This window comes from Muscardinus avellanarius, assembly GCF_963383645.1.
Source record: "Muscardinus avellanarius genome assembly, chromosome: 13".
Lineage (NCBI taxonomy): Eukaryota > Metazoa > Chordata > Mammalia > Rodentia > Gliridae > Muscardinus > Muscardinus avellanarius.
The window spans coordinates 25,446,330-25,453,291 of record NC_137799.1 but is presented as its reverse complement, the minus strand read 5'-3'; positions in this window follow the sequence as shown (position 1 = coordinate 25,453,291).

Sequence of the window (6,962 nt, the reverse complement as noted above, 5' to 3'; positions counted from 1 at the left end):
TAAGACCGTGAGATGGAGCAGCCTTTAGTTTGCAGGGAATTCTCTTGGGCTCTGCGGTTGGTTCACATGGAAGGCAGGGCTGAAATAACAATGGAGAAAGGGAAACATCTGCCTGCTCCAACATGTGGAGACCGAGGGACGCCTGAGGCAAAGGAGTGAGACTAGGACATCTGCCACATCTGGACAGGGAATCTCTTCACCCGTTCCTCCTCCTCTCTACCCATGATTTCAAGGCTGCTCTTTCCGGCCGGTTATGAGAGCTGGTTTGGAGCACACGTTTCTGACTTTCATCTAACTTGCACACACTTCATGCTATTTGAATGTGTCCCCTAAAGTTTATACACTGGGAACTTATTTCCCAATGTGACAGTGTGGAGAGGAGGGATCTTTAACGGGTGACACCCCCAGCCCTTTGTATTATTATTATTAAGTTTTTTGGTGGTACTGGGGTTCCTGGAAGCCTTTCTACCTCCGGGCTACACACCCAGACTTTTTTTTTTATATATATACTTTTGTTTGGAAACAGGGTCTCTTAAGCCAGTGCAGCTGGCTTCCAACCTGCGCGATCCTCCTGTCTCCACCTCCCAAGTGCGGGGATTACAAGCCTGCGCCCCCAGGACCGGCTCTATTTTTGTTTTGAAACAGACTCTTGTTAAGTTGCTGAGGGTTTTGCTAAGTGGTGGAGGCTATCCTCAAACCTGCAAGCTTCCTGTCTCAGTCTCCCAAGGTCTGGGATTATAAGGGTGCCACCAAGTCCAGTGAGTGGATTTCTTTTAAGAATGAGTTTCACTTTCTCTCTCTCTCTCTCTCTCTCTCTCTCTCTCTCTCTCTCTCTCTCTCTCTCTCCTCTCTCTCTCTCCTTCCTTCCTCTCTCCCTTTGCCTTCCATTGAGGGATAACATGCCAGCATGTAGCTATGGACTTCCTAGCCTCTAGGACAATGGGAAATAAAAATATTTTTTTTATAAATTACCAGCCTGTGTCATTCTGCTACAGCAACACAAAATGGACTAAGACCTTATACACACTGACAACGTTAAACCTGCATATAAACTGACCTTTCCATTGGATAATTTTCAAGCCATCCTTCCTCTGCTGGCCTGTGCTGGGGAACTGGGGGGGGGGGCGCTTCAAGTACCAGACACGCTCACTTACCTGTACTTATGCCTGGGCCGGCCTAGGCCCGGAGGCTGTGCTCTGGTCCACAGGTCCCTGACCACAAAGCCCTTCAACAGCCTGGCCATCCAGAGCAGCTCGCTCCAGGCTTCTCTCTGGCTTGGCCTGTGTTGGAGCCTCACTCAGATATCACCTGGGCCTGGAGGAAGGGCAGGCATGGAGAACAGGTGGGAGAGACAGGTTCAGGTCATAGAAACTTCCACCCTTGTCTCTGTGGCAAGGTCAGGCTGGTGAGAAAGGAAGGTCAGGCTTGAGACAAGCAGGCAGACCCCTAAAAGCAACACCCGAGTCTCCTCGCCCAATAAGGTTTCTAGCCGCACCCCTGGGGCAGGGATTTGGGCTGGCAAGATGCGAAGAATCAGCAAATATACTTATGATATTTGTTTAAAAAGGAAAAAAAAAACTTTTTTTGGGAAACCCAGAAGATGCTTTTTTTTTTTTTTTTTTGAACCCTTCTACCTCCGGGCTACACTCCCAGACCTATTTTTATATTTTTTATTTGGGAACAGGGTCTCTTAGGCCAGTGCGGCTGGTTTCGAACCCGCACGATCCTCCTCTCTGCCTCCCAAGCGCGGGAATCACAAGCGTGCACCACCACGCCCAGCGCTGCTTTTTTTTTTTTTTTTTTTTTTTTTTTATTGCTAAGGGATCAAACCCAAGACCTTTTGCACATGCTCTCTTCGCAAGTGCTCTGCTCCTGAGCTATGCTAATTGCCAAGTCTGAGTCTGATTTTGAGAATTACACTTTTCTTTTTTCTTTTTCTTTTTTTTTTTTTTTTTTTGCGGTACTGGGGATGGAACCCAGGGGCATTCTATCCCCTAGCCACACCCCCAGCCCTACTTTTTATTCTTTATTTTGAAATAGGGTCTCACTGAGTTGCAAAGGGCCTCACTAAGTAGGAGCTGAGGCTGTCTGTGAACCCAAATCCTCCTGTCTCAGCCTCCCAAATGCTGGGATTACAAGCGTGCACCATCACACCCGGCTGAGAATTACACTTTTCATACAGCATAACCTTATTTCCCCCTCTTTTTCTTTTACTGTGCTGGGGGTTGAACCCAGTCAAACCCTGTGCCTGTGCTCAGCAAGTGCTTCAGCAGTGAGCCACACTCCCAGGTCACACTCAGTAAAATGAGGGCGGCAGACAGGAACATCTATTTTCGTTTTCTTTTTCTTTTAATATTTGAGATTGAACCCAGGGCCTCCTGTGTGACTGTACCACTGAGTGATATCTCCAGCCTTTTAAAAGCTTGCTTGCTTGCTTTCTTTCTTTCTTTTCTTTCTTTCTATCTGTTTTCTTTCTTTTTGTGATACTGGGGATAGAACCCAGGGGCATTCTACCTCCAAGCTACACCCCCAGCCCTATTTTTTTATCCTTTATGTTGAAATAGGGTCTCATTGCATTCCAAAGGGTCTCACTAAGTAGGAGCTGAGGCTGCCTGTAAACCATGATCCTCCCGTTTCAGTCTCCCAAATGATGGGATTACAAGCAGTAGCCACCATGCCCAGCTCCATTTTTTTCTTGAATGTGTTATTTTTTACTGAAAAAATAATTCATAAATTAACATACAAAAATGTATACACATGTAAGTAATGACAAAGAATTATTTCTGTGAAAAGTTTTTTTTAAAAAAACATCTTAGATTTCATGCAAAAGTGTACCCTTGGCACCTTTTAAAACATAAATGCAAGCTCAAAAATAAGTATTTATTTATTTATTTATTTATTTATTTATTGTGGTACTGGGGGTGGAACCCAGGGGCTTTTCTACCTCCGGGCTACACTCCCAGGCCTATTTTATATTTTATTTGGAAACAGGGTCTCACTAAGTTGCTGAGAGCCTCACTAAGTAGCTGAGGCTGGCTTCGAACCTGTGTGATCCTCCTGTCTCATCCTCCCAAGTGCTGGGATTACAAGCGTGTGCCACCATGCCCAGCTAAAAGTAAGCATTTAAGACAGTTTTGCCAGGTTGCCCAGGCTGGCCTTGCACTTGATGTTCTCCTGCCTCAGCCTTCAAGGAGCTGGGATCACAGTTGAGCACCACCATGCCCAGCTTGAGTTGAAGTTTTGGTTATGTAATATTTTGTTTATAAATTTTGCATATATGTTCATATTGGTCTGTAATTTTCTTAAGATATCTTTAGTTGGTTTTGGTATTCATGTGATACAGGCCTCATAGAAGGAGTTTGAAATAATTCCTTTGCTTTTGATTTCACAGAAAAACTTGTGAAGTATTGTGTTTAGTTCTTTTCTTTTTTTTTTTTTTGTGGTACTGGGGTTCCTGGAAGCCCTTCTACCTCTGGGCTACACTCCCAGACCTATTTTTATATTTTTATTTAGAAACAGGGTCTCCTAAGCCAGCGCGCGCGGCTGGCTTCGAACCTGCGCGATCCTCCTGTCTCTGCCTCCCAAGCGCGGGGATTACAAGCGTGCGCCACCACGCCCGGCCAATGTGTTTAGTTCTTTTCTAAAAGTCTTATAGAATTCAGCTGGAAACGCACCTGGACCTAGGCTTTTCTTTGATCACAGAATTTCTTTCTTTTCTTTTTCTTTTTTCTTTTTTTTTTTTTTTTACTGGAGATGGAGCCCAGGGGCATTCTACCTCTGAGTGACCCTCTCCCGTCCCCTGGCCCCATTTTATTTATTTTTTGCGGGTCTGGGGGTGGAACCCAGGGGCATTTGACCTCCGAGCTACACCCCTTGCCCTATTTTTATTCTTTATTTTGAAACCAGGTCTCACTGATTTGCAGAGTGCCTAAGTAGCTGAGGCTGTCCTTGGACCTTGATCCTCTTGTCTCAGCCTCCCAAATGCTGGGATTACAAGTGTGCGTCACCACGCCCTGCTTTTGATGGCAGAATTTCTATTGCTTTTTCTATTTCTTTGCTTGCTATTGGATGGTTTTGATGTGAAGTTTTTGGACCCTTACCTTTGCTAAGCAGTGAGTGTGCCTGGTAAAATTTAAGAGAAGCATGGCACTAGTATATATGCTCAGCTATACTATGCTTCATAAATCCTTGGTCTTATCTTTGGCAATTATATAACCTGAATGTAATACAAATTCTTCTGGGCAGATTTGATAAAGTTATTTAACAACTTTGTGTCTGTTTTCTCCTATGTAAGAAAATGAGGATAAATGTAGCGCTGGGTGTGGTAGCTCGTGTCTATAATCCTAGTACTTGAGGAGTCTGAGATGGGAGGATTGCAGGTTTGAGGACAGCCTCAGCAACTTAGTGAGACCTTCAGCAACTTAGATTCTGTTACGGGTTTGGGGAAACTCCCCGGGGACTCCTGTTAGGGTCCCGGACACAATTTCCCTCAAACCACACACAAAAAAAGCCAGAAATAGATAAAAAGCGCAGGTTCTTGTCCTGAGCTAAGGATAAATAAACATTAGCCCAGACTCTTGCTGAAGATTTAAAGTTTATTAAAAAGATAGAAATACAGAAGACAGTTACAGCCCCATGCCATTCAAGAGTGGCATGGGGGATGGTTCGAACGAATTCACCGAAATACAAAACACGAAACAGACTTCTTATACACGACACCCTCCATCTTGTTCATGTAATTCTGATGTAGTAAAGGTCCCTGGAAGGTACCTCCCCTTACCCTGTAAGGTACCTCCCCTTACTTTCCCGCTAAGGTGTACTTTCCCACCTAGGTGTCTCTTTTCATGAAGGTCACGGTCGAAGGTCGACCCCCTCCTCCCATCCTAGCTAGACTATCCAATTATTATGTAAACCCGTCTTTAGAATGAGGATGAGGAGCCTGGCGTTGTTTGTAATCCCCGCACTTGGGAGGCGGAGACAGGAGGATCGTGCAGGTTCGAAGCCAGCCGCGCTGGCTTAAGAGACCCTGTTTCCACATAAAAAAGTATAAAATAGGTCTGGGAGTGCAGCCCAGAGTCAGAAGGGCTTCCAGGAACCCCAGTACCACCAAAAAAAAAAAAAAAAGAACGAGGATGAGAAGTCCTAGTTCCCCTCTCTTGTGGACTTGCTAATTACCTTTAATTAGGTTAATTTACATTGGAATAGTTGCCTGCCCCCCCCCTTTTTTTTTTTGCAGAAACCAAGGCCTTTCACCAATTTTTAAAATATAATAAGGTTTTCTCAAATCTTCCTAGGCCATTCCCAATACTGGTACAGATTCTATTTCAAAATATAAAGGGCTAGGAGTCTAGTACCAAGGTAGAACCTGGGTTTAATGCCTAGCACTAAATGAATGAATGATTGAATGAATGAATAAAGTACTTTCTGGGCTGGGGTTGTGGTTCACTGGTAGATTGCATGCCTGGCATGCTGCAGGCCCTGAGTTCAATCTCCAGCACACACACACACACACACACACACACACACACACACACACACACAGAAACTCCCTTGTGTACCATGGTGTGCTGCATCTTACCAGTTTATGAGAGCGTATATTCTCCCAATTTCACATTCAGTCACGCCATTAGCAGCTTGAAATCTATCAAGTCTTTACACCACAGAAAGTGGCAACGGCTACAAACCACGACTTTCTCCTCCCAGAGAGCCAGCTGTTTCTACTGTCCAGCACGATGTTCCTTGCAGGATCATCGCGCAGGTCAACCAACGGGATGAAGGCAAAAGCTTATGCCTATTACTTAGCACCTAATCTTTACATATGTAGGCTTAGCTGTGTATATGGCCTTTTATCAGTCCAGTTTCCTTTTAAAACTGTCAATTTATTTTAAAAGTTTATTTTGGCAGGGACATAATATTTGGGGTTTAAGTATGTACAACCTCTTGTTATTTTCTGGGATTCTTTCCCCCTCTCTCCTGCCCTTCTAGTAGAAGTAAAATATCTTTTGTGCTGTTATCCTGTTTCCTGCCTAGAGTCTCTCATGTGGAATAATCTGGCTTGTCTCTTTGGTGAAGGAAATGATGTGTCATTGGGAATTTTTGGCAGGGATTACATCCTGGCTAGAAGACCAGAAAATGAGGAACAGGTACTTGTAGCAACAGAAAAGATGCTTCAGGTGAAAAGGGACAGGCAGAGGTCAGAAATACTCAGGAATTCTTTGGCTTCACAGAACCCTCCCCTCCATTCTAATGGATTCCATCAATTGTTTTATTTTTAAATGTCTACAACAGTGTTTGGTATAGAGTAGGTGCTAAATAAATATCCATTAAATGAATAATAGATTTGTTTAAATACGCATGTGCTGTTTTCCCCTACTTTATGGTTCAAAGGATTTACTTATTTTTTGCGGATCTGAATGGAACCCAGGGGCATTCGACCTCCGAGCTACAACCTCAGCCCTATTCTTTTTCTTTATTTTGAAACAGGGTCTCACTGAGTTGCGAAGGGCCTAAGTAGCTGAGGCTGTCCACAGATCGTGATCCTCCTGTCTCAGCCTCCCGAATGCTGGGATTACAAACGTGCACCACCACGCCCGGCTGGTTCAAAGGATTCTAGCTAAGCACTTTGGTACGTGCGTGGTGACAGTCTCAGTCATTGTCTAGGGAAAGCTGGCTCTACCCTATCACCCCAGGGTTCATCTGGAGGTGACCTAATGGTGGGCACAGTCAGTACAGTCAGGATAAGAAGGAGCTATCTTCTCTGGGATCCCAATGTCTATCTCAATTTTTTTAACATTATAAATGGTAAGAGCAATTTCTTTTCTTTTTTTGTGGGATTTAAAAATTTCAGAGGAGAATTTTAGAAAGGCAGAGGAGAGAAAAATGACCCAGTTCAAATATAAAACGATGAACTGGAGAAGTATTTGTGCCACAAACATTGCTCCACTGGCAATTTCCCTGTTTGC